This window comes from Sus scrofa, unplaced genomic scaffold, assembly GCF_000003025.6.
Source record: "Sus scrofa isolate TJ Tabasco breed Duroc unplaced genomic scaffold, Sscrofa11.1 Contig1995, whole genome shotgun sequence".
Taxonomy (NCBI): Eukaryota; Metazoa; Chordata; class Mammalia; order Artiodactyla; family Suidae; genus Sus; species Sus scrofa.
This window is the reverse complement of record NW_018084998.1, coordinates 106,643-133,701: the sequence shown is the minus strand read 5'-3', so window position 1 is coordinate 133,701 and position 27,059 is coordinate 106,643. Positions and strand designations below refer to the sequence as shown.

At 38.5% G+C, this 27,059-nt stretch overlaps 1 pseudogene; it reads right to left on the bottom strand.

The window, feature by feature from the left end:
• The window catches only part of LOC100621623, a 46,321-nt pseudogene extending 21,961 nt beyond the window's left edge, over positions 1 to 24,360 (bottom strand).
• Positions 24,361 to 27,059: the final 2,699 nt, after the last annotated feature.

Here is a 27,059-nt window from a genome sequence, read left to right as displayed (position 1 = left end):
TCCATATGACCCTGCAATCCCACTCTTGGGCATATATCCAGACAAAACTCTACTTAAAAGAGCCACATACACCTGCATGTTCATTGCAGCACTATTCACAATAGCCAGGACATGGAAACAACCCAAATGTCCATCGACAGATGATTGGATTCGGACGATGTGGTATAGATACACAATGGAATACTACTCAGCCATAAAAAAGAATGACATTATGCCATTTGCAGCAACATGGATGGAACTAGAGACTCTCATACTGAGTGAAATGAGCCAGAAAGACAAAGACAAATACCATATTATATCACATAACTGGAATCTAATATCCAGCACAAATAAACATCTCCACAGGAAAAAAAAAAAATCATGGACTTGGAAAATAAACTTGTGGCTGCCTGATGGGAGGGGGAGGGAGTGGGAGGGATCGGGAGCTTGGGCTTATCAGACACAACTTAGAATAGATTTACAAGGAGATCTTACTAGGTAGCATTGAGAACTATGTCTAGATAATCATGTTGCAACAGAACATAGGGTGAGGGAAGAAAAAAAAAATGTATATGTGTAAAGATAACTTGATCCCCTGGCTGTACAGTGGGGAAAAAAATAAATTATTAAAAAAATAAAAATTGAAAATAAAAAATCATACTTAGTGGGGAAGAAGAGTAAGAACATATAGATTCTTTTTTTTATTTTAATGACATAATTGAGCCTATATGACTCTCAGGCAGAAGTAAGTAGATATAGGAGGGGTTAACATATTTAAAAAAACAGGGCAACCACAAATCAAAACTGAACATTACATTCACTGTTAAATCTAAGATGGGAGGCAGACTTTTTGAATAAAATGATGCAAAGAATGGTACTGTATTTTCCAAAGAACACTCATTGATATGCATACATCCTATTGTTTTCAGTTCAGAGAGGGTCATTGAGAAATTCTGGATTATGTTAACCCATTCTCCCTCCTGCAGCCAAATAAGGATTTTAAAAATACTCCCTTTTAAAAAACCTTAACAACTTCCCCTGACTAAAAACTCTCAAGGGATTTACATTGCTATTAAGATGAAGTGTATCAGCATTAATATGGCTTAAAGACCCTAAGCGATCTGTCTTTCCTACACTTCCAATCTTTTCCTCCTCACCCCCATCACACACACTCTTGCTGATGTCTCCATTCCAACTTCCCTGGAAAATTATGTTTCCATTTGATGTCATTTAGACTCATCCTTTGCTGGATCTGGGCTCCCTGAGATCTCATGTTATATTGGGAAAGCAAAGACCCATCTGACCCCCAGCAAATGCTTTACATGATTTTGTTTTTAGCTTATTTTCTATTGTCAACACATACAAGGTTAAATGATAAGAACATCTTAAACTATCTATACAAAGTACATAGGTTTTACTACATTTTCTTTCCACCCTGTGCAACATAATAATATCCCATAACAAAAATAAAGACTATGATCAAAAGATGCCAAAATAAAAATAAGTGAGATTTTAGTTTTATCCCAAGTTTTCATGTCCCTATCAGGTGGTCCTTCCATTTAACACAACACTTGCTGGTTAGTTAGGAGAAGCAGGAATAACAACCCCCAATGTTATGTCCAGATGTCCCAATGTCCAGAACCTGTGGTTCTGGTCTTGTACTTGGTAAGGGGGAATTAAGGTGCAGCTGGAATTAAGGCTTCTAATTAGTCATCTTCAATATGAGATTATCCTAGATGATCAAATTGAGCCTAATGTAATCACAGGTGTCCTTAAATGTAGAAGGAAGCAGAAGAGTCAGAGATTTTAAGATGTTATGCTTCTGGCATAGAAGGTGGAGAAAAGATCACAAACAATGAATGAAGGTGGCCTCAGGTGGCCTCTAGAAGCTGGAAAGGCACAGAGACAATTCTCCCTCAGAGCTTTCAGAGGAAATGCCAACAATTAGACTTTTGACCTCTGGAACAGTAAGATAATAAATTTGTGGGTTTTAAAGCCATTACATTTGTGCCAATTTGTTAGAGCAGCAATAAGAAACTGATATACCAGTAATGGGAAGGTTTCACATATATTAAAGTACTCTGGGCATCTGGGCACCAGGATGCAGCAAAAATCCCTGTGTCCTTCCTCAACTTCTGCCTTGTATACAATAAAACATCAAATGCTTCACAGAACTAACTCCTACCTGACATGGAAGGAAACAAGGTTCCTATCTCATTAGAAGCATTTGCCATTGGTCACAAAGGTGACTCAAAAACACCCTCTCTACTATATTCAGTAATTGGACTGTGTCAGAATCTAAAGCAGGTTAAATTCCTCCTGAAAAAATATGCTTCCCTATATCTATGTTTTATCTCTTGGTTCACTTTTATCTCTGTTTTTTCTCTTTTCCTCTCTATTCCTTCACGTTGTCTTTCCTTCTCTCATTTTCTCCTTCTCTTTCATTCTCATTCATTCTCTCTGCCACTACATCCTCATTCTTTGTCACTCCATGTCTTGAAATCTGCTCCCCACCCTCTCTCATTTTCTCTTTTTTATTCTCTCTTCTCTTCCATGTCAAATTCAGCTTTCTGATATTTCCTATTCTAGACCCACATATAAGCCTATATGTTGCTGAGAAAACAATGTCCATTCCATCCCCAATACTGAACTTGCTTGCATTTATAATCCAGCATGTGGTAGGTAAATATGCCCCTGGTTCTCTTTTAAGGGACCTGAATATTAGCTTCCAAGGTCCTCATCATCTCTTGAGCATCAAAAAGAAAAGCAACAAGTTTAGACTCTCACTCCTTTCTACCAGCCCCAGATCTATGGATTTCTGGGTATTAATAGCCAAGGAGAAAGCCCAAGGGGGCAGGGAGATGAACTTGTAATTTCCAGTTCAAGACATCCATCAGACCTGGATTAATTGACCCATTTACCCCTTGATACCTCAAGGAAAGGTGTGCCATGGGAGACAGGTTTGTGCTGGGGACCTTAGAGAATAAGCCCATGGAGGAAGGACCTCAGGCATCATCAGTTTTCCTTCTGTTCCAGGCTCTGATTCATAACCAATTTCACCCTTTAGCATATGATGTGCTCCAGTGAGTTTTAAAAGAAGATTTGTAGCTCCTATGAGATCCAAATAGCCAAAGGACTGAATGCCTTCTGAGAATGAAGTAGAACAGTATCCCACTCCAAAAGCCCTCATTGAGCCATACCCACAGGCGACCCAAAGGAAATGATTTTGTGTTTCTTCTCTCTGGTCATCATTATGAAATGCAAAGTGACAAGATACAAGGATAATCACTTTATTTCTTTGGACCATTAGGTTTGGTTGCATCAAATAAAATCAATAAATAATTAAAATACCTTGAGTGAAAATAGTTTCAAGGTAGGAAGTATAAAGAAGGGAAAGAAAGACGTAAAAATAGAAGAAACATAAACCACAAAGAAAACAGACTTGCACATAGGGAAAAAAATGATGACACACAAAATCCAGAAAAATTTACTCAAAATTTAAAAGCTTCAGTTTTGTTAAAATTGACCTTTTGAAGAAAATACTCATTAATGTGGCACTAGTGATTCTTAGGAATGAAATATACAGGACCAAGAAGTATGTATAGCTTGAGATCCTCTTTGAGGGTTTATTTTGCCCTTTTTGATATCTGAGTTTAAAAGGTGGTAGGCAGAGCAAAGCTTTATCTGGGCACTTCTTTCTAGCTGTGATGACCTTATATTATTGCCACAATGTCATGTGTATCAGAGAAGGCAGACTGGAGAGACTCTCAGCTCAGACCTGTTGAAGTCCAACAGCATTTTAGATACAAGCCAGAGAAGAAAGTCACCTGAAGAGTGACCCCTGGCAACTCTGCAAAATCAAAGTGGACAAATCTGAGCTGTGCTGGATGCTAGTGTTTCCTCAGGGGAATTAGCTTCAATTCCCCAGGTGATGATTGTGTTAATATTTGCCCTTTGTCTATAGCCTTCCTCTCCCTATCTTTCTTTCTTTCCCACTCTCCTATTGCTGTTTTCTTCAATCCCCAAATAAACTACTTATCCTTAATTCTTGGTTCAGGGTTGGCCTCTGGGGAAGAGCAAGTTAATCATTCTTCTATGATTTACTGATTCTTATAACTGACTCTTTTTTAGGAAACAGCATTCCCATCTTCACTATGATTCAGAGCACACTTTTAAAAGTGGATCTCTATGTGCCTGATACTAATGGATAAAAATTCAGGGATAAATCAGACAAAGATCTTGCTTTCTTCTCTCTTTGCTCATGTATTTAGAAAGGCTGAGGGCCCATATAACAGTAGAATACAAGCTGTTTGCTAGTGGAAATAAGCAATTGCTTACTGGCTGCAAGTTATTTTTAGGAGAGGGACTGCTTCCTGAGGCTCCAGGAACATGTCCTTTGATGGTTTCATGCCTTGATGCTCAGGGTCCTATGTGAGTGGATGGGGGTGAGAAACAGAGCAATCAGACACAGCAATGGTGCCTGTTAGGGCCATCCACCTTCCTCTTCTTCAGTTTGTCAACCCATGAACTTTTCTTCCTGGACCATCTCTTTCCTATGAAATTCAGCATGTGTTCACAAAACTATCTAATATTTTCATTACTCATAAAAGAAAGGCATGATTATATAAACATTATGGTTGGAAAATGTTTTAATGTATAAATTTCTCCTTTCCCAATAACAAAATACTTTCTTTAACATTTTGTGGGGGAGAGAAGGCAAGATGGCAGAAGAATAGGGGGGCACACTCACCCTCTCCCACAAAAACACAAAAAAAAATCATATCTACATATTAAATGACTCACACAGAACAGCAACTAAACGCTGGCTGAAGAACTTAAACCTCCAATAATGGCAAGAATCTCATGGCATAACTGGGTAAAAGAAGACAAAAGTGAGAGAAGAGGAATCAGTACTGGACAAGTGCTCCCAAAAGGGAACTGTGAAGGAGAAAGCAAACCCACACCCTGGAAAGTCACCTAATTGACAGAAAGATCAACTGAGTCAGAGGGATGTCCAGATGCTGAGAAGAGCGCAACAGCAGGTCTGAGATCTGAAAAGCAGAGTGAGAGCCAAACAGATCATCTGAACTACTGGCACAGTCACCAAAAACTGAGCTGCTCAGGTGGGGGCTGGGCACTGAGACCTCGGCTCTGGAGGTTAGTCCCTGGGAGTGAGCTGGGGTTGGTGGTGCAGAGACAGCCTGGGGGACTAGGAAGCAGTGTGGTATGGATGGAGTTAGCAATACTCTAAGGGCTGGGGAGTGGAAATCCACAACAGAGGGAACCTGGGAGAAGAGCTAGACCCACAGGAGACACAAGGTGCAACTGTTGGGGAGGGGAAAGAAGGAGGAGTGGGCTGAAATAGAATACTCATTGCACCCCAGTGAACATGATAGCCTGCCAGCAAGAAGAGAGCAGTGCTACCCAGTGCATCCCCCCTCCCCTACCCAGCACACACCTGACCTGAGGCCGACTGCCATCCTGGAGGGCTTGCCTCACCACACGCAGGAAGCCAACAATATCAGGAGGTTTGCCTACACTGCCTGCCCACTGGAAGAGCTCAACAGCCCAGAAACACCAGAGCAAGCTCTGCCCAGCCACAGGAAATCTGCCTTAACCGTGGGGTGGTCCTGCCAGTTTGGGCTACCCTGGGGAAGTGCCCCTTTGTCTCCCAGTGGCCCAGCTATCCACTCACACCCTCGGGAGATGCTGTACTCCCACAGAGAACCTACCCAGCACAGCCTGTTCCCTGGAAGAGCTCTGTGATCCAGAAGTGCTGGGGCAAGACCTTCCCAGGCATGGGAAGTCTGCCTCCATTGCGGGGTGGTCCTGCCAGTACTGGCTGAACTGGGGAAGTGCTCCTTTGTCTCCCAGCATCCTGGCTAGCCTCTCCTTCCCTCTAAAGGTGCTGTACTCCCATGGAGCAGCTGCCTAGAACTTCCCACCCCCTGGAAGGGCTCCACACCCAGAAATACCAGAGAAAGCTCTGCCCAGCCACAAGAAGTCTGCCTCCAGCATGGTGCAGACCTGCCAGCACTGCCTGCCCTTGGGAAGTCCTCCTTTGCTTCAGAGACATCCTGCTAGTCCTGCCACACTTGGGAAGCACCCTGCTGCCTCAAAGAAAATCAGCCAACACTGCCAGCCCTTGGGAAACACTCCACAGCAGTGCCAGGGAAAACCCTGCTGGGCCACAGGGAGTGCACCTCCACCACGAAAAAGAAAATAACAAGCAAGATAAAGAAGCTCAAAAACCATTCCCAGTTAAACCAACAGGAGAATTCACCTAAAGCAGTCAACAGTGAAACAGAACTCTGCAGACTGAGAGACTTGAAGTTCAAAAGGGAGATAGTGAAAATACTGAAGGAATTAAGAGAATATATGAACACTAATGCAGATTCCCTCAGAAAGGAACTAGAAAAAATAGGGAGAAGCCAAGAAAACTTGAAAATTCATTTGTAAAGATACAAATGGAGCTAAGAGCAGTAAAAACCAGAGTGAATAATATAGAAGAATGAATTAGTGAGGGATGTGGAAGATGGAATAATGGTAATCACCCAAACAGGACAGCAGACAGAAAGCAAATGAAAAAAAAAAAAACACGAAAGCAATTGAAGACACCTAGGGGATAATATAAAGCAGGCCCATCTATGCACAATAGGAATTCCAGAAGGAGAAGAAAATGATAAGGGGATTGAAAATATATTTGAATAAAATATCACTGGAAACTTTCCAAATCTAAAGAATATTGATTTCCAGATATAGGAAGCACAGAGGGCCCCAAACAAGTTGAACCCAAGTAGACCCACAGCAAGACACACTATGATAAAAATAGCAAAAGTTAATGATAAAAAGAGGATCCTAAAGGCAGCAAAGGAAAAGCAAAATGACACTTATAAGGGAAACCCCATAAGGCTATCATCTGATATCTCTACAGAAACTCTACAGGCCAGGAGGTAATGGCAAGAGATATTTAAAGCACTGAAAAGAAAAAATATTCAATCTAGAATACTCTATTCAGCAAGAATATCATTTAAAATACAAGAGAAAATAAAAAAAATTCCAACACACAAAAGCTAAAAGAATATAGCAATACAAAATCCATTCTAAAAGAAATACTGAAAGGGCTTTTCTAAGTTAAAAAAAAAAAGATGTACTAGGATTGAGAGAACCACAATCACAGAGCAGTCACTCAAATAACTCAGTGTACAGATCTAATCATGAGCATGTTTTTAACAAAATAAAATTAAAAAGAAAAAAGAGTCATCAAAATGATAAAACGTGGGCAAGGGAAGTAAGGAAATAAATACATTCTCTTTGAAATTTTCTTTTTTTAGTTTTAGTATGGTAATGAAGTGTTTGAACTTACAGGACTACCAGGTTAAAACACAAAATTATAGGAAGGGGTTAGCATACTTAAAAAACAGGGCAACCACAAATCAAAACCAAACATTACATTCAAAAAAATGAAAATAAAAACACTCAAGCAGAAAATAATTGGAGACCATCCAAACAAAAAAAGAAAGGAAGAATGAAGAATCATAGAATCAACAGAAAAACGAGGTTTTAAATGGCAATAAGTAATCATCTATCAATTACCCCCTTAAAGGTCAATGGACTGAATGCTCCAATCAAAAGAAACAGAGTGGCTGAGTGGATAAAAAAGCAAAAACCTTCAATCTTCTGCCTACAAGAAGCTCACCTTAGGACAAGGGTACATATAGATTGAAAGTAAGGGGGTGGGAAAAAATATTTCACGCCAATGGACATGACAGGAAAGCAGGAGTTGCAAAATTCATATCAGACAAATTAGACTTTAAAATGAGGTCCATAAAGAAAGACAATGAAGGAAACTATTTAACTATTAAAGGATCCTTTCCAGAAGAGGCTATTAATATCATCAACATATATGCCCCAAATATAGGAACATCTGGATATTTACAACAAATATTAAGAGACATAATAAGAGAAATATATGGGAATACAATCATAGTAGAAGACTTTGACACACGACACACATCAATGGACAGATCCTCTAGAGAGAAAACAAGTAAGCAACACAGATCCTATAGGTAACAATAGAAAAGCTAGATTTAGTTGACATTTTCAAGACACTACATAAAAAAAATCAGAAAATACATTCTTCTCAAGTGCACATGGAACATTCCCAAGAATTGATCACATATTGGGGAACAAAGCTAACCTAAACAAATTTAAGAGTATAGAAATTATTTCAAGTATCTTCTCTGGACACAATGGCATGAAACTAGAAATCAACCACACGAAAGAAATGAGAAAAAGCCTACTGCATGGAGACTGAACAACGTGCTACCAAAAAACCAATGGGTCAATGAGGAAATCAAGAAGGAAATTAAAAAATACCTCGAGACAAACGATAATGAAGAACACTCTCTCAAAATCTATGGGAGGCCACAAAAGCAGTGCTCAGTGGAAAGTTCATAGCAATACAGGCTTTTCTCAAAAAAGAAGATCTCAAATTAACAACTTAACCCACGACCCAAATGAATTAGAAAAAGAAGAAGAGAAAAGACCTAAAGTCAGCAGAAGGAAGGAAATCATAAAGACCAAAGAGGAAATCTATAAAACAGAGATTCAAAAAACAATAGGGAAAATTAATAAAACCAAGAGCTGGTTCTTTGAAAAGGTAAACAAAAATGACAAACCTCTGGCTAGACTCACTAAGAAGAGGAGAGAAAGAATGCAAATAAACAAAATTAGAAAGGAAAAGGGAGAAATCACAATGGATACTGAAGAAATACAAAAAACCATAAGAGAATACTAGCAACAACTATATGCCAAAAAATTTGACAATCTGGAAGAAATGGACAACTTTCTAGAGACTTACAGCCTGCCAAAACTGAATCAAGAAGAAATAGACAAACTGAACAGACCAATCACTAGAAATGAAATTGAATACATCATAAAAACTCTCCCTACAAATAAAAGTCCAGGACCAGAACCCTTCACAGGTGAATTCTACCAAACACAAAAAGAGGAACTTATACACATCTTCCTTAAACTTTTCCAAAAGGTGGAAGAAGAAGCAACATTCCCATAGTCATTCTATGACACCACCATCACCCTAATTGCAAAAGCAAAGATAGTATCAAAAAAGAAAACTATAGACCAATAGCTTTGGTGAATTTAGAGACAAAAATTCTCAACAAAATTTTAGCCAACTGAATCCAACAACATATCAAAAAGATCATATCCCATGACCAGGTGGGGTTCATTCCAGGTTCATGATGATGGTTCAACATACACAAATCATTCAATGTGATACACCACATTAACAAAAGAGAAGTCAAAAATCATATGATAATCTCAATAGATGCAGAAAAAGCATTTGACAAAGTCCAATATCCATGCATGATCAAAACTCTCACCAAAGTGGGTGGAGAGGGAACATTCCTTAATATAATCAAAGCCATTTATGACAAACCCACAGCAAATATAATACTCAATGGAGAAAATTTGAATGACTTCTCAGTCAAATCTGGAACAAGACAGGGATGCCCACTCTCACCACTGCTCTTCAACATAGTTTTGGAAGTCTAGCCACAGAAATCAGACAAACAAAATAAATAACATGCATCCAAATGAGAAGAAATAAAACTGTCACTGTATGCAGGTGACATGATACCATACATAGAAAACTCTAAGGACTCAACCCATAAACTATTTGAACTGATTAACAAATTAAGAAAGTAGCAGGATAGAAGATTAACATTCAGAAATCAGTCGAATTTCTGTATACCAACAATGAAATATTAGAAAAGGAATACAAAAATACAATAACTTTTAAAATTGCACCCCAAAAAAATCAAATACCTGGGAATACCCCTGACCAAGGAGGTAAAGGAATTATATGCCAAGAACTATAAAACAGTAATCTAGGAAATTAAAGAGGAGTCAAAGAAATGGAAAGATATTCCATGTTTCTGGATTGGAAAAATTAATATTGTAAAAATGGCCATACTACACAAAGCAATCTGCAGATTCAATGCAATACCTATCAAATTACCCAGGACATTTTTCACAGAACTAGAACAAACAATCTAAACATTTACATGGAACCACAAAACATCAGAAAATTGCCAACACAATTCCGAGGAATGAAAACCAAGCAGAAGGCACAACTCTACCAGACTTCAAGCAATAAATACTACAAAGCCACAGTCATCAAAACAGTGTGGTACTGGTATCAAAACAGACAGAGATACCCATGGAACAGAACAGAGAACCCAGACATAAACCCTGACACCTATGGTCCATTAATCTTTGACAAAGGAGGCAAGAACATAAAATGGGAAAAAGAAAGTCTATTCCTCAAGAATTGCTGGGAAACCTGGACAGCTACATGCAAATCAATGAAACTAGAACACACCCTCACAGCACACACACAAATCAATTCAAAATGGCTGAAAGACGTAAATAAAAGATAAGACACCATTGAACTCCTGGAAGAGAACATAGGCAAAATATTCTCCCACATCAACCTCATGAATATTTTCTCAGATAATTCCCTGGATGTAACAGAAATAAAGGTAAAAATAAACCAATGGGACCTCATAAAACTGACAAACTTTTGTATGGCAAAGGAAAACAAAAAGAAAACAAAAAGACAATTTACAGAATGGGAGAAACTAGTTTCAAAGGATGAAAATGACAAGGGCTTAATCTCTAGAATATATAAGCAACTTATACAACTCAACAGAAAAAAGCCAAAAACCCAATGGAAAAATGGGCAAAAGACCTGAATAGATAATTCTCCAAGGAAGATATACAGATGGCCAATAAGCACGTGAAGAAATGCTCAACATCCCTGATTATTAGAGAAATGCAAATCAAAACTACCATGAGATTATCACCTCACACCAGTCAGAATGGCCATCATTCAGAAGTCTACACATAACAAGTGCTGGAGTGGGTGTGAAGAAAAGGGAACCCTCCTGCACCGTTGGTGGGAATGGAAGCTGGTACAATCACTATACAGAACAGTATGGAGGTACCTTAGAAAACTGTACATAGAACTACCATATGATCCAGCAGTCCCACTCTTGGACATATATCCAGACAAAACTCCCCTTAAAAAAGACACATGCACCCACATGTTCTTTGCAGCTCTATTCACAATAGCCAAGACATGGAAACAACCCAAATGTCCATTGACAGATGACTGGATTAGGAAGAAGTTGTGTATATATACACAATGGAATACTACTCTGCCATAAAAAAGAACAAAATAATGCCATTTGCTGCAACATGGATGGAACTAGAGACTCTCATCCTGAGTGAAGTAAGTCAGAAAGAGAAAGACAAATACCGTATGATATCACTTATGTCTGGAATCTAATATGCAGCACAAATGAATGTTTCCACAGAAAAGAAAATCACAGACTTGGGGAATAGACTTGTGGCTGTCCAGGGGGGAGAGTGAGGGAGAGGGAGGGATAAGGAACTTGGGGTTAATGGATGCAAACTATTGCTCTTGGAATGTATTTATATTGAAATCCTGCTGTGTAGCTTTGAGAACTGTGTCTAGATACTTACATCGCAACACAAAAAAAGTATGTATACATGTATGTGTACCTTGGTCCCCATGCTGTATAGAAGAAAATAATTAAATAAAAATAAAATAAAGTTTTACTGGAAAAACAAACAAGCAAAAAAAAAAAAAAAAAACTCCATGGTAACCACAAGAAAAGAGCTATAAAATATACCTAAGAAATTAGAAAGGAATTTTCACCACAGAAAATCAACAGCCCACTTACATTGGAAGAGGAATTCAAGATGGCAGTGTGGAAAGACACTGAACTCACCTTCTGCCATAGAAACATCAAACACACCTCTATATAGAGAGCAATTCCTCTTAAGGGAAAACCTGGGGATGATCAAACAGCTTCTTCACAACAAATGGAAGAAGAACTACAGTGAGATGGGTAGAAGAGATGGGGACACCATATTGATGGGAACCTCACCCCTGGCCCAGCAACTTACAGTAGAAAGGGATAATATTGGGGAGTTGAACTGCAGATGTGTTCACTTAGGGCCACAGCAGAAGAATAGCAATTTAAAGGGTAATTATATTACATATATACATAAAATCTAATTTCATATATATATATATGTGAAATCCTTTTATTAACTAGAATGTCTGTCAAATGTGTGGGGAACTGCTGGCTTTCTCTCTAGGGGTTGGGGCACGAGAGAGGACATTTTGCCTTCTCCCTACACCTCAACAGCATGAGGGGGAGCACAATCCTGGCACTCTAGCCCTGGAGCATGTATCCTGGGACCATCATGGTATGCCTGCTCCATCTTCAGCCATCACACAAACGCAGCCCCAGAACAGTGCATCCTGGAAAACCTACTCCATGCCCACTCTGGCTTCAGTTACCTTATCAAAGTGACCCCAGTATAGTGTGCACTAAGGCTACCTGCTGATTTTCAGCAGAAAATTTTCAGGCCAGAAGGGAGCAGCATGATATATTTAAAGTGCTGAAAGAAAAAAAAATGAAACTTACAACCAAAAATCCTCTACCCAGCAAGGTTATCATTCATAATTGAGGAGAGAGAAGATTTTACCAGACAAACAAAAACTGATGGAATTTACCACCACTAAAATGGCCTTACAAGAAATATCTAAGTGTTTTCTTTAAGCAGAAAAAAAAAAACATTAAAAGAAATAAGAAAATATATAAAGAAAAAAAATCTCACTGACAAGGGCAAATATATCATAAGAGCAGTGGATCATCCACTTAAAAGCTTAATAGAAAGTTTAAAAGACAAAAATAGTAAAATCAACTATAACCACAACAAGTAGTTAATGGTGTACACAATAAAAAGATACAAATTATGATGTTAAAAATACAAACCCTGGTGAAGGTAGCAGGAGTCAAAATGTAATGCTTTTAGAATACACTCAAGCTTAAGTAACTATCGGCTTAAAATAAACACACACACACAATGAATAAATGAAATAAGGCAGACAGAGAAAGATAAATGCTGTATGAATTCACTTACATGTGGAATTTTAAAGCAAAATAAATGAACATACATAACAACATAGAAACAGAGTCACAGGGCAAATGGATTGTTGCTAGAAGGAAGAAGGATGGGAGGATGAGTGAAAGAGTAAAAGTGCACTAAGAAATACAAGTACCCAGATACAAAATAAATAAGTGAATTTTGGGGAACACAGTCAATAATATTGTAATAACTTTGTATGATGACAGATGGCAACCATATTTATTGCAGCAATCATTTTGTAATGTGTTGAAATATTGAATCACTATGTTGTGCATTATGAACTAACATAATGTAATATGTCAATTATACTTCAAAAAACACAAACAAGCTCTTAAAAAAAGATGTTAGATAACCAGAGGTGGGAAATGGGGGAGGGTAAATGAATGAAGGTGGTCAAAAAGTACAAATTCCAGTTTAAAAATAAATGGTAAATAAGTACTAAGGATATAATGTATCACATGATTAATATAATTAACACTATTTAATACTTTACACTCAACACTGTACATTGTATTGGAAGTTAAAAGAGTAAATCCTGTTCATTGAAGCACTATTTACAGTAGCCAAAACATGGAAACAACCTAAATGTCCATTGACAGAGGAGTGGATCAAGAAGATATGGTACATATACACAATGGAATATTACTCAGTCATTAAAAGGAATGAAATACCAGCATTTTTTGCAACATGGATGGACCTAGAAATGATCATGCTAAGTGAAGTCAGCCATACAATGAGACACCAACATCCAATGCTTTCACTGACATGTGGAACCTGAAAAAAGGTTAGACTGAACTTCTTTGCAGAACAGATGCTGACTCACGGACATTGAAATACTTATGGTCTCTGGAGGAGACAGTTTGGAGGTAGGGGGATGTGCTTGGTCGGTGGGATGGAAATCCTGTGAAATCAGATTGTTATGATTATTATACAACTACGGATGTGATAAATTCATTTGAGCAATTAAAAAAAAAGAAAGAAAAAAAGAGTAAATCCTAAGTTTTCATTACAAGGAAAATTATTTTTTCTTTTTTTTATTTTGTATCTATATGGGATGATGGGTGTTCACTAAACTTATGATAATCATTTCATGATGTATTTAAGGTAAAGCATTATGCTCTACACTTTAAACTTACACAGTGTTTTATGTCAATTATATAATGATAATACTGAGAAAAAAACTATAAAACTTTAATAAAACATTAAAGACAAATAGAAACACATCCAAATTCATGTATTGGAAGATTTAATATTGTTAACGTATCAGTGCTGCCCAAAGAAATCCAAATTCAATGCAATAACTATCAAAATCCCAAGTTTTTTACAGAAATGAAAAACCTAACATAAACTTCATATGGAATCTCAGGGAAACTCCAATAGACAAAAGAAAAAAAAATCTTGGAAAAGAAGAAAAAGCCCAGAGGGCTGGTATTTCATGATTTCAAACTTACTACAAAGCTACAGTAATATAAACAGCATGGTACTAGCATAAAGAAAGATTTGGACCAAAATGGTGCTGGGAAAACTGGGTTTCCAGATAAAAAGCAATGAATTTAGATACTTACTCACATCACATACAGAAATCAACTTAAAGTAGATCATAGACTTAAACAAAAGACCTGCAATTATAAAACTCTTAGGAGAATATATGGGCAATATTTTTATAGCATTGAGTTTGGCAGTGATATCTGGGTGTGACACAAATGTGCAGGCAACAAAAGATATAAAAAACAGATGAATTAAACTTCATGAAAATGAAAAACAAATTTTTTTAAAAGACAATATCAACAAAGTAAAAAGACAACTTACAGAATGAGAAAAAATTTGCAAATTATACTCTAATAAAAGATTAATAACTGAATACATATAGAACTACTAAAACTTAACAAATAAAAATGAACAACTCAAAAAACTCATTTCAAAATTGGGAAAAGGACTTGAATAGACATTTCCATAATGAAGATACACATATGTCAACAGCAAAATAGCCAACAATCCAACTTAAAAATGGGCTAAAGCCCTGAAGAGACATTTCTCCAAGGAAGAGATACAGATGGCCAACAAGCATGTGAAGAAATGCTCACATCCCTGATTATTAGAGAAATGCAAATCAAAACTACCATGAGATTATCACCTCACACCAGTCAGAATGGCCATCATTCAGAAGTCTACACATAACAAGTGCTGGAGTGGGTGTGAAGAAAAGGGAACCCTCCTGCACCGTTGGTGGGAATGGAAGCTGGTACAATCACTATACAGAACAGTATGGAGGTACCTTAGAAAACTGTACATAGAACTACCATATGATCCAGCAGTCCCACTCTTGGACATATATCCAGACAAAACTCCCCTTAAAAAAGACACATGCACCCACATGTTCTTTGCAGCTCTATTCACAATAGCCAAGACATGGAAACAACCCAAATGTCCACTGACCGATGACTGGATTAGGAAGAAGTGGTATATATATGCACAATGGAATACTACTCTGCCATAAAAAAGAACAAAATAATGCCATTTGCTGCAACATGGATGGAACTAGAGACTCTCATCCTGAGTGAAGTAAGTCAGAAAGAGAAAGAAAAATATCACCTATATCTGGAATATAATATATGGCACAAAGGAATATTTCCACGGAAAAGAAAATCATGGATGTGGAGAGTAGATTTGTGGTTGCCAAGAGGGAAAGGGAGGGACAGGGAGGGACTGGGAGGGATTGGGAGCTTGGGGTAAACAGATGCAGAATGTTTCTTTTGGGATGGATTAGCAATGAAATACTGCTGTGTGCACTGGGAACTCTGTCCAGTCACTTATGATGGAACATGTAATATGAGAACAAAGAATGTATACATGTAAGTGTAACTGAGTCACCATGCTGTACAGTAGAAAAAAATATATACAGATAAATATAAGATTTTTTAAAAGGATACCAAAAAAAAAGAACACACTGAGGAAATGTCCAGGCTTCTCTGACCTCTGTATATCCTAGTGTGTGCCATTCATTGTGTTTGTCAGTTACACATACACACATAGACTCACAATGCAACACACACACATGGAAATATACCTAATGTCTCTTATCATCACAAACACACTTAGACATAGACACACATGCACGACAGGGGAGGTTTCTGAGCTCCTTCTGATCTATACCTGTGCTCTGAGTTCAAATACCTTTTGCTTCATTCTGTTACTTGAATCTTCACTTTATGTCCAGAAGACCCAGAATCCAAAGGAAAAGAGCAAACCTTGGTGGCCTGAGGACCTTACAGACTCTCATGTTGGTTCTCCAGCTCCATAAAGAAACCCCAGAGTGAATCCACCCCAGGTACCAACTAGAGAAGCAGTCCACTGGGGTAACTGCCCAACTCCCTCCTGGCCCCTCAGGAAGGAGGATGGTTAGGGTCCTCAGTGCCAGGGTCCAGCCCCAGCAGCCAGGAGATGATGAACAGGAGGAGGGGCTACAAAAGGTGTGGAAGGAATTGGAGCCAACTCCCTCAGCAAATGTTGCAGATGACCCATTTATTGAAAGGAGAGCATCAGCTTTTATACATTTTACTCTTGTGCATGACTATACAAAACAACATGTGCTAATTTATTATTCCAAACTGTCCTATTAGTTTTAGATTTTAAATAAAGATTACACAGAAAATACGTACAAACTGTACATTATTCTTAGAAAATAAATGAATAGCAAGAAGAATAATAGGTATCTAATTTTTGCTTCAACAATGATTTGGCATAAGGTGATAGATACTCTTGCCTCAAGCTACCTATTGTGCTCCAATAGCAGGCATGAGCAGCCATTAATGGGGAGTGGGGCATTCACACGTGGCTTGCTTTTGAAGTCAGGCTGACCTCAGGAAATTAGCAGGTTGTGGGAACATAAACTGTCTTAAATAAACTTTATCTATTATAGAAATCTTTATTAATTATCAAATCTATATATCAAAGAATCTTGCCAATTATTATAATAATTTACACCTGCTGGGTCCCAACAGGTAGCATTTAATGTAGAAAAATATCTTGCCTTATAGTATCCACAATTATTGTGCCATTGGCAACACCTAAACCACCCCCTAATCTGTCTCCATGGGGATGGACCAAAGTCCAACAAAATCCCCAGGCTTACATAGCAGTTCTGCATAAAATTTACCATCTACTTTTAGTTCACTGAGGGGAAACTTCCCATTCTTAGGAAAGTTGTTTATACTTTGTTCAATTGTATTTAACCTATTTGGCAAGGGCGTAGGTTTATAAGTAGGTAACGGCCCATACTTGGGTGGAGCCTCAGGAATTTGAGAAAGTTCCTATTTTATGAGCCAAGAATGACTCACAACACACATTAACCTAAGATAGGAACGAAGTGCAAGAATAGAAGAGGAAATCATATTTCAGGAATTTTTACTAAACAGGATCAGCTGGGGGATTCTTCGAAACTGCTTTGCTACTTCATTTTCTTCAGCCTCTGCTGTAGCTTTGCTTACAGTTAGGCCTCACACAGGATTATTCTTCTTAGCCACTTTGTGGCTCCCAGCACCACAGGCACTGAGCTGCCCCTGATTTCACAGGAGAAAGTGATATGATGTGAGTGGCTTCTTGTCAAGTCTCTGACGAGAAGTAGGAGTGTTCCCATTGCCTGTGGCTTCTGTGTCTGACCCAGTTTCTCACAACAGCAGTGAAAAGCACAGGCAGGGCAAGGCCTTCTGCAATTTCCCCAACACTGACACAGGCTTTCATTAGAACACAAAGCCCCTTAAAATGCCCAAGTCTCCACACTGCCCTCCCCACTCCCCACTGTTTTGGAGGTCATGGTCTCTGCCTTGTTCAGGAGAAGGGGGATTGAATATAAAACTCTGGAAAAAAAGAAAGACTCTGGGTTTTTTCCCCAACTAAGAGAGTATACTTGAGAAATTTATCCAAGGCAACTGTGACTCAGTTTCTAAAAAGTAGAAATAATAATCATAGTCTTTCTGTGAATTTGAAGGATTGTTAAATGAGAACTGAATGAAAGCTTACTAAATGTTAAAGTTTATTGTCTATCTTTGTATCACTAGAGACGAGTTATGGCTCACCACAGCCAATTGTGTTTGGCAAATGTTGAATGAATTCATCTGCTCATTCATTCACTCATTCCCTTAAATAATCATTAAGGTTCCCACAAATGTAATACTGATATGTTCTCTAGAGACATAACAGATAATTATATAAACAGAAATCCCTTTCTTACAACACACTCCAAGTGGAAGGTGGTGCAGGAAAATAATTCAGGTAAAATGAATGGCAGGTAAATGGTGACAAGTGCTGCAGAATGAGGAGAATCATGTATGGTGCTAGGGAGACTCGAGAAGTTAAAAAAATACCCCAGTGCTACAGGATTCTTTTCCAATGAAACACAGACACCACTTCAATGAAGTGGCTCCAGGTCTATAAACTGTTTTAACCACTACACACCTATTAGACTGGCTAAAATTGAAAAGATTGCTGCTCTCAGTGTCACTGGAGATATGATGGAACTGGAACACTCATACACTGCTCATGGGAATACAAAAGAGTTTGAACATTTAAAAAAGACATTAAACATATACTTAGCACATGACTAGGTATTTGTCTAAGTAAAACGAATGTATATAGTTATACACACGTATATACAAGAATGTTCATTAGAGCCTTATGAAATAGCCATAAGCTGGAAACACCCCAAACATTCATCCATGGATTTACTGTTAGTAATGCATGGACTTACTACATAGCACAGGAAACTATACTCCACAGTTTGTAATAACCTATCAGGAAAAAATCAGAGAAGAATATATATATTTGTGTGCTTGTGTATAACTGTTTTCACTTTGTTGTACACTTGAAACAAACACAATGTTGTAAATGAACTATACTTTGATTTAAAAAAGTCTAATGAAAGTTTAAAAGAGATAAACAGAAACATTTTAAAGACTAAAAATAAATAATTAAAAATTTTACAATAATAAAAACTTTAAAAATTTTTAAATGTACTTTGATGCAACAGCCCTGGTATATCCATGCAATGGAATGCTACTCATCAATAAAAAGCATGAACTATTGATAGACAGTAGAAAATGAATTCATCTCAAAGTGCTTATGCTGAGTGAAATAAGTCATCAAGAAAAGAATATACACTGTATGATTCCATCAAAATAAGCTTGTAGGAGATACAAACTAATTCATGTGACAAAAGCAGCTTAGTGGTTCCCCTGAGGACAGTTGGGAGGAGCAAAGGGAGGACAGGAGGGTAGACATCAGGGAGCTTCATGATTTTGATGGCTGTGGTGATAATTTCATGGGTGTGTACCTAGGTCAAAACTAGTCATATGGTATACTTTAATTTTTAACTTTTTTTTCATTTCCCCAATACTTTATTTATTCTACTGTACAGCAGCATGGTAACACATACGTCTTCACTTTGCTATACTGCAGATATTTGCACAACATTATAAATCAACTATATTGTTTAAAAAGTTTAAAAAAATAGATGGCAACAGTAATGTTTTATGAATTTCTGCAAAGTGACCCAGTCATATATATATTTGTATACACTTAACCTTTCTTATATTATCTTCCATCGTGGTCTATCCCAAGAGACTGGATATAGTTCACTGTGTTTTACAGTAGGACCTCATTGCTTATCCATTCTAAATGTAAGAATTTATATCTAACCCCAAACTCCCATCCTTCCCACTCCTCCCTCCTTCCCTTGGCAACCACAAGTCTGTTCTGTATGTCTATGAGTCTGCTTCTGTTGTAGAGATAGGTTCATTTGTGCCATATTTTAGTTTCCACATATAAGTGTATCATATGAATTTTGTCTTTCTGATTTACCTCACTTAGCATGAGAATATCTAGTTACATCATGTTGCTGCAAATGGTATTATTTCTTTCTTTTCTGTGGCTGAGTAGTATTTCACTCTCTCTATATAACACATCTTCTGTTTCCATTCATCTCCTGATGGACAGGTAGGTTATTTCCAAGTCTTGACTATTGTGAGCCATGCCTCTATGAACATACTGGTGCATGCATCTTTTTGAATTGTAGTTTTATCTGGATATATGCCCAGGAGTGGAATGGCTGGATCATATAGTAGTTCTATATTCAGTTTTGTGAGTCAAAGGGTATACTTTAGCCATATGAAGCTTATTTTATGTCATTTATACCTCCAAAAATCAGGGTATTCTTAAAGAAACAATAACAAAATAAAGCATGGCCATGTTATTCCTCTATGGAATCCCTTCCAGCAGGTTCCCAAATCAGACTGAGAACCAAAAACTCAACTATAATGCTTAATTTTATATGTCAACTTGGTGAGGCTACTCAACTTGGTGAGGCTACAGCACCCAGATATTTGGTCAAACATAATTCTAGATGTTTCCAGGAAGGTATCTTTGTGGGTGAGATTAACATTGCAATCCACAGACTCTGAAGAGAGCAGACTGTCCTCCATAATGAGGGTGCTCATTATCCAGTCAGTTAAGGACCTTAAGAAAAACAGCAACCTCCCACAAAGAAGAGGCACTTCTGTCAGCAGCCTGCCTTCAGACTCAAACAGCAACTTTTCCCTGGGTTTCCAGCCTGCCAACCCACCTTGCTGAAGTTACCCTTGCTAGCTTCCACAATTATGTTAGCCAATTCTGTAAAATAAACCTCTCACTCTCTTTTTTGTTTCTTCTCTTTTGGACACCCTGCAGCATATGGAAGTTCCCAGGCCAGGGATCAGATCAGAACTGCAGTAGCCACCTATGCCACTGCCACAGCAATGGGATTCTTTAACAGCAGAGACACCACCAATCCCATAATGCCACAACAGGAAGTCTATAAATCACTCTCTCTTACACACACACACACACACACACCATATTTTTTCACTTCTCTGGAGAATGTTGACTAATACACCTTCCATTATCTCAGGTGCCCTAAACATCAGACCCTCTGATATCTCTAAACTAATCACCCACCACCCCTCCCCCACTTAGCTCTGACCAGCTACAGAGGCTCCATTATTGTCCTGGGGATAGGCCAGGCACCATCTCCCCTCAGAGTATTTGCAGGTACTGCTCTCCATGCTTTTGCCCCAGAAGCACCATGGCTCACTTTCCTGTCCTCACTAACATCTTTGGATGTTCCATTCCCAATGAGCTCTACCTAGACCACATGGTGTGAAATTATGAACCCACCCCAGAACTCTTGCTCCCACACCCCTCTTTTTTGTTTTTTTGTTTTGTTTTGTTTTGTTTTGTTTAGGGCCAAAGCCCTAGTATATGGGACCCCAAGCTAGGGGTGGAATCAGGTGTAGATTCTGGCCTACACCACAGCCACAGCAAGGCAGGATTGGAGCTGGGTCTGTGACCTAAACCGCAGCTCACAGCAATGTTGGATCTTTACCCTGCTAAGAGAGGCCAGGGATCGACACCTAGTCCTCATGGACACTTGACTGGTTCATTACAAGAACTCCTTGCTCCCACTATTCTATGTCTCCTTTTATTCATAGAAGTTTTTACTTACCAAAAACTTAGAATTTATTTATTTCCTAGACATAGAAACCCATCTCCCACAGAACTTTCATCCTAGGAAAGAACTAATGAGAATTTTTTAAATAAGTTAAGTTTAGGGTGCCTTAGAAGGTTAAAACCACCTGTGGAAACAAAGGAGCATGATGAGCTGGATCAGGAGTGCTGGAATATAAACTCTACAAGGGGATACGTTTTTTTTTTTAACCTGTATATTCAAAATGTAGAACGTTGCCTGGCACATGGTAGTCATGCACTAGATATTTTTGGCTACATAAGTTATAAATACATGCATTTAGCTTTTTCATATTAGAAGTGAGGTCTCTGGAGAAAAGACAATGCTCATTTCCCAGACTAAAATTAATCCAATATCTGTAGTCTGTTCTCAACACAAACATCCATTTTAGGGTGGAAAATTTAGTCTTCCTGAAATGGGAAAATTTGGTAATTGGATTGACAACTCTGTGAGTCCCTATTTTCAGAAGCATGATCAAATTAAAGTTTATTTAGGTTTAGCTAACCATCAAAAGTACTTCATTAACTTGATACTTCACTGGTAAGGTAAGCATTTTGGACTTTACTAAAATGAAACATTGGAATCTTAACTGAATGTTTTTAGTGTTGTAAGGCAAGAAACCAAGACATGGAAGCAACCACCTAAATGCCCATAAACAGGTGAATGATAAAGAAGATGTGGTACATATATATATATATATATATATATATATATATATATATATATATATATATATAATAGAATAGTACTCAGCCATAAAAAGAATTAAATAATGCCATTTATAGCAACATGGGTGGACCTACAGATTATCAGACTAAATGAAGTAAACCAGACAGTGAAAAATGTACATCATATGATGTCGCTTATTTTTGGCATTTAAAAAAATGATATGGGGAGTTTCCATTGTGACACAACTGAAATGAATCCAACTAGTATCCATGAAGATGTAGGTTCAATCCCTGACCTTGCTCAGTGGGTCAGGGATCCAGTGTTGCCCTGAGCTGTAGTATAGTCTGCAGATGCTGCTCAGATTTGGCATTGCTGTGGCTGTGGTTTAAGCCAGAAGCTGCAGCTCCAATTTGACCCCTAGCCTGGGAACTCCCATATGCCTTGGGTGCTGCCCTAAAAATGCAAAAAAAAAGGTACAAATGAACTTATACACAAAACTTGAGTAGACAAAAATATAGAAAACACACTCATGATTAGCTAAAGGGAAAGGCGGAATGGACAAATTATGAGTTTGGGATTAACATATACACACCGCTGTATATACAATAGAGAACTAACAGGACAAATTGTATAGCACATGAAAGTGTACTCAATATTTTGTAACAACAAATAAGGGAAAACAACCTGAAATATATTTAAATGTACTATATATTATATAAAAAATTAAATCACTTTGCACTACACCTGAAACTAACACAACATTGTAAGACAACCCTACTTCTAAATAATTAATTAAACAAATTATAAAGCAAAGCCCAAGAATAGATGACCATAATAAAAGTTAAAACATATATACTTTTAAAAATCTGTAAAAAGCCAAATGTAATGAAAACACAACGCATTGAAAAAAATTCAAACATACTACACATATACACAAAGGAGATTGGTGTTTTGAATACCACAAGTTGAATGTGTGCTATGGGTAATGTCATATTTAGGGTTATGGAAGAATAAATGGACAAGAGCTATGACTAAAGGGAAAGAGATTGATCTTCTAACAATGACCATTTAAAGGACAGTTTGGAAAGTGCTAGATACATGGTGACCAACAAATAAATTTTAAGGCATTTCTAACAAGGTGAGTGAGTAAATAAGAACATGGTTAGATAATTCTCACTTGGCAAAAAGGTTACTGTTTCTCAAAAGAATCCCCAGAGCCAATGTCATGTCTCTGTTCCTCAGGCTGTAGATGAAAGGTTTCAGCATGCGGGTGACCACGGTGTACATCACGGAAGCAATGATGCCTTTGTCATGAGATTGGCCTGATGAGGAGGAAAGGTATAGTGCCATCATTGTCCCATAGAATAGAGACACCACAGAGAGGTGGGAGCCACAGGTGGGCCAGGCTTTGAGATCCCTTTAATAGAGGGGACCCTCAGAATGGAGACCCCAATGCGACCATAGATATTAGGATGCCACTCAGTGGCAAAATGAGAAATGCAGACAATACAGTGAATATGACCAGCTCATTGCGAGAGGTGTCTGAGGAGGACAACTGAAGCAGGGCAGCAAGGTCACAGAAGAAGTGGGGGATGATGTTATCAGCACAGAAGGATAGGTGAGCTAGGAAAAGGGTGTGGGTCAGGGTGATGGCACAGGAGAGGAGCCAGCATCCATCCAACAGACAAAGACACAGCTCTTCTGTCATGATGATGTAGTGTAGAAGGTGACAAATGGCCACATACCTGTCATAGGACATCACTACAAGAAGAAGGTTATCAATGCAAGAAAAATATGAAATAATACATTTGTGTTATATATTCTGCATAAGGAATGGATTGATCCTGAGCCTGCATGTCCATCAGCATCTTAGGGAAAGTGACAGAGGAATAGGAGACATCCGTGAGGGCCAAGTGGCTGAGGAAGAAGTACATGAGGGTGTGGAGGTGAGGGTCCAGCCTGATGAGCAGGATGATGAGCAGGTTCCCCAGTGCCATGGTCAGGTACATGCCCAGGAACAAGGCAAAGAACACATCCTGCCACTCTGGCTGGATGGGGAGCCCCAGGAGGAGGAATTTGGACATGCTGCTCTGGTTTTCCCTCCTCATGCTCCTCTCCCATCTGCTGGGGAAGAAGGGGAGTGGGAAATATCAGAGACACTGAAGCCACACTCATAGCCACCACAACAGGGCCTCTCTCTTTCTCATGGAGAAATGGAATAACTGCCTACATTTCTTTTATCAAATAGTGTTACCAAAGCAAGTGACACACCATAAACATGATTCCTTTTGATGAAAACCAGAGAAAATTCATTCTTTTATCTTTTTAATCAACCATGTTTCTGATGCTATCCTACTAAATGGACACATGAGATTAAATAGGACTTATGGGACCTCTTTCCTCATGATACTAACAATTGAGAACACACCTGACAAAGGACTAGCTAAATGAACCTGAAGCTAGACTTGCTGTGTAATGATTTTGGTCCCACCACACTCTCGCTGTAGGACTTAGGATGCTAAATTTCTCTTGGCCTCAGGTTGTGCCTCTATATTGTGAGAATGCCAATATCACACCTTCATAGAGTTAACAGGAAGGATACGCATTCATTTGGCATTAATTTCTAAGAACACTGTCCTGCATAAAATAAACATCAAAATTGCATAGTTTAATTGTATGAGAAAATCCGCATAACCTCCCCCCAATAAAACAATATCAAATTCAGGAATTTAATAAAGAAGTATTATGAGGTGGTCAGCTTAAAGGACCAAGAAGCTGACCTAAAATTTATGTTAACTTATCTGAGCTCTCACATGATTAAAGTGAGTTCTGAGCTCATATCCTATCACTGGGGTAGGTTCCCTGGTAGAATTTGTCTTAATGCACGTTTATCTTTTTGCCAAAAAAGAATCCTTACTTCAGTGCATGAACCTCATTCTATCTCCATCTACATGGCTCACATCTGGATATTCATCAGTAGGAAGACACCTGAGATCTGAGGTGGCATCTGAGAGCTGAGCGATCCTGAAGGATTGGGGTGTCTATTAGAATTCAGTGATCTGAATGACCAGCACTCTTTCCCAATACTGATCTTCACACTGATAATAATTCACAGTTAATGACCACAATGGAAAACAAATACATTTTTGCATGATTGCCTCACTGAAGTTTTCAATAGTCTGAGGAAGGAGGAGTTCCTATTATGTTTCAGCAGGTTAAGGACCCCGGTTGTTGTCCCTGTGAGGATGTGGGAACAACCCCAGCCCTTGCTCAGTGGGTTAAGCATCCAGCAATACCACAAGCAGCGGCATAGGTTACAGATGCGGCTCAGGTTTGACCCCTAGCCCCAGAACTTCCAGGTTTGGCTGTAAAAAAGAAAATAAACAAAACTTCATTAACATCACACTCAGAAGGAATAGAAAACTAGCTTGATTATAGAGTTAGTAACTGCTATAGTCACAATTCTCTCCCATGTTATTAAAATATATGGGAATCTTTGCTCCTATGACCTTACAGTTCATGCCTGTCTTTAGTTAGACATATAGGCAGGACCTGAAGAACCATTTCAGGACATGAAGGAGTGCTCCTGTTCAGATAACTGTCCACACTCATTTTCCTGCAGCCCTTTAGTTTATCAATGGCTTTCATATGCTTTCAACTTCATTCAATCCATCAACCTTTATTTCTGTCAGGGGAGTAGAGAAGACTGTGTTTTTTCCCTGCTTTCTACCAACAGGAGTAGTGAAAAATACTTAGAAAAATCTCACATAGATATTTAATAAGAGGCAGGATCAAAGCCTGATTTCCTTTCTTTTGGCTTGCTTTTTAGGGCTGCCCCTGTGCAATATGGGGGTCTGGAGGCTAGGAATCAATTTGGGGTTGCATCTGCCCACCTACTTCACAGCCACAGCAACAAGGAATCCACGCAGCATCTGTGACCTACACCAGAGCTCACAATAATGTATGATACTTAACCCACTGAGTGAGGCCAGAAGTTGAACCCACATCTTCATGGATACTATTCGGGTTCATAATCTGCTGAGTTAAAACAGGAACTCCCTCAAAGATTGATTTTCTGATCATCTTTTCACTAGAGAGAGAATCCACACATTTCTTTTTATGGGGGTTAGAGAAGATAAAGTCAAATGACAAGTGTGAACAGTTAAAGGTAAATGTTAAAATTTGCTTGGGGTAGAAAATTTACATTGTGTAAGAATCTGCCAATAGATGCATGCTCCATACCAGGGAGTTTCTTAGGGTTATTCGCTGACTCAGTTCATAGAGCACAAGGAGGAAAAAGGTACTTGACCCTCCTGACAAACACAGGCTTCTCACTGAAAGCTGCTAGGTCAGACTTAGCCCAGGATCTCACAGATATCCTACAGAAGAATCAGAGCTCCTAATGACACCCAGGAGCTGCAGTGTGATCAAAAGAAAACAATACAGATGTGGTATTTTTATTCCATCAGCGCTGCATGCAAAGAGGTAGCTGGGGAATGGCTCAAAAGTGAAAAGGAAACAGTGTGTGACCTAGGGGTGGTCCACTGAAAGAGAGACTATGGATGGGCTTGATTTTCATGTTTTCATACAAAATACTGTCCCCAGCACAATAGGAATTGGAGAGTCTAGTGTTTGGGTCTCCAAGAGGCTACAATTTGCCAAGTGCTTACAATGTGCCTCACTTCTTAAGCTCCTTACAGACAAGATCTGTCAGCAGTTAGCATGATCCCATGTAACAGTGCTGGATGCTGGGAATCACCAGGGCCAAACCCAAGGCCACCAAGCTATTAACTGGGGAAAAGGAAAA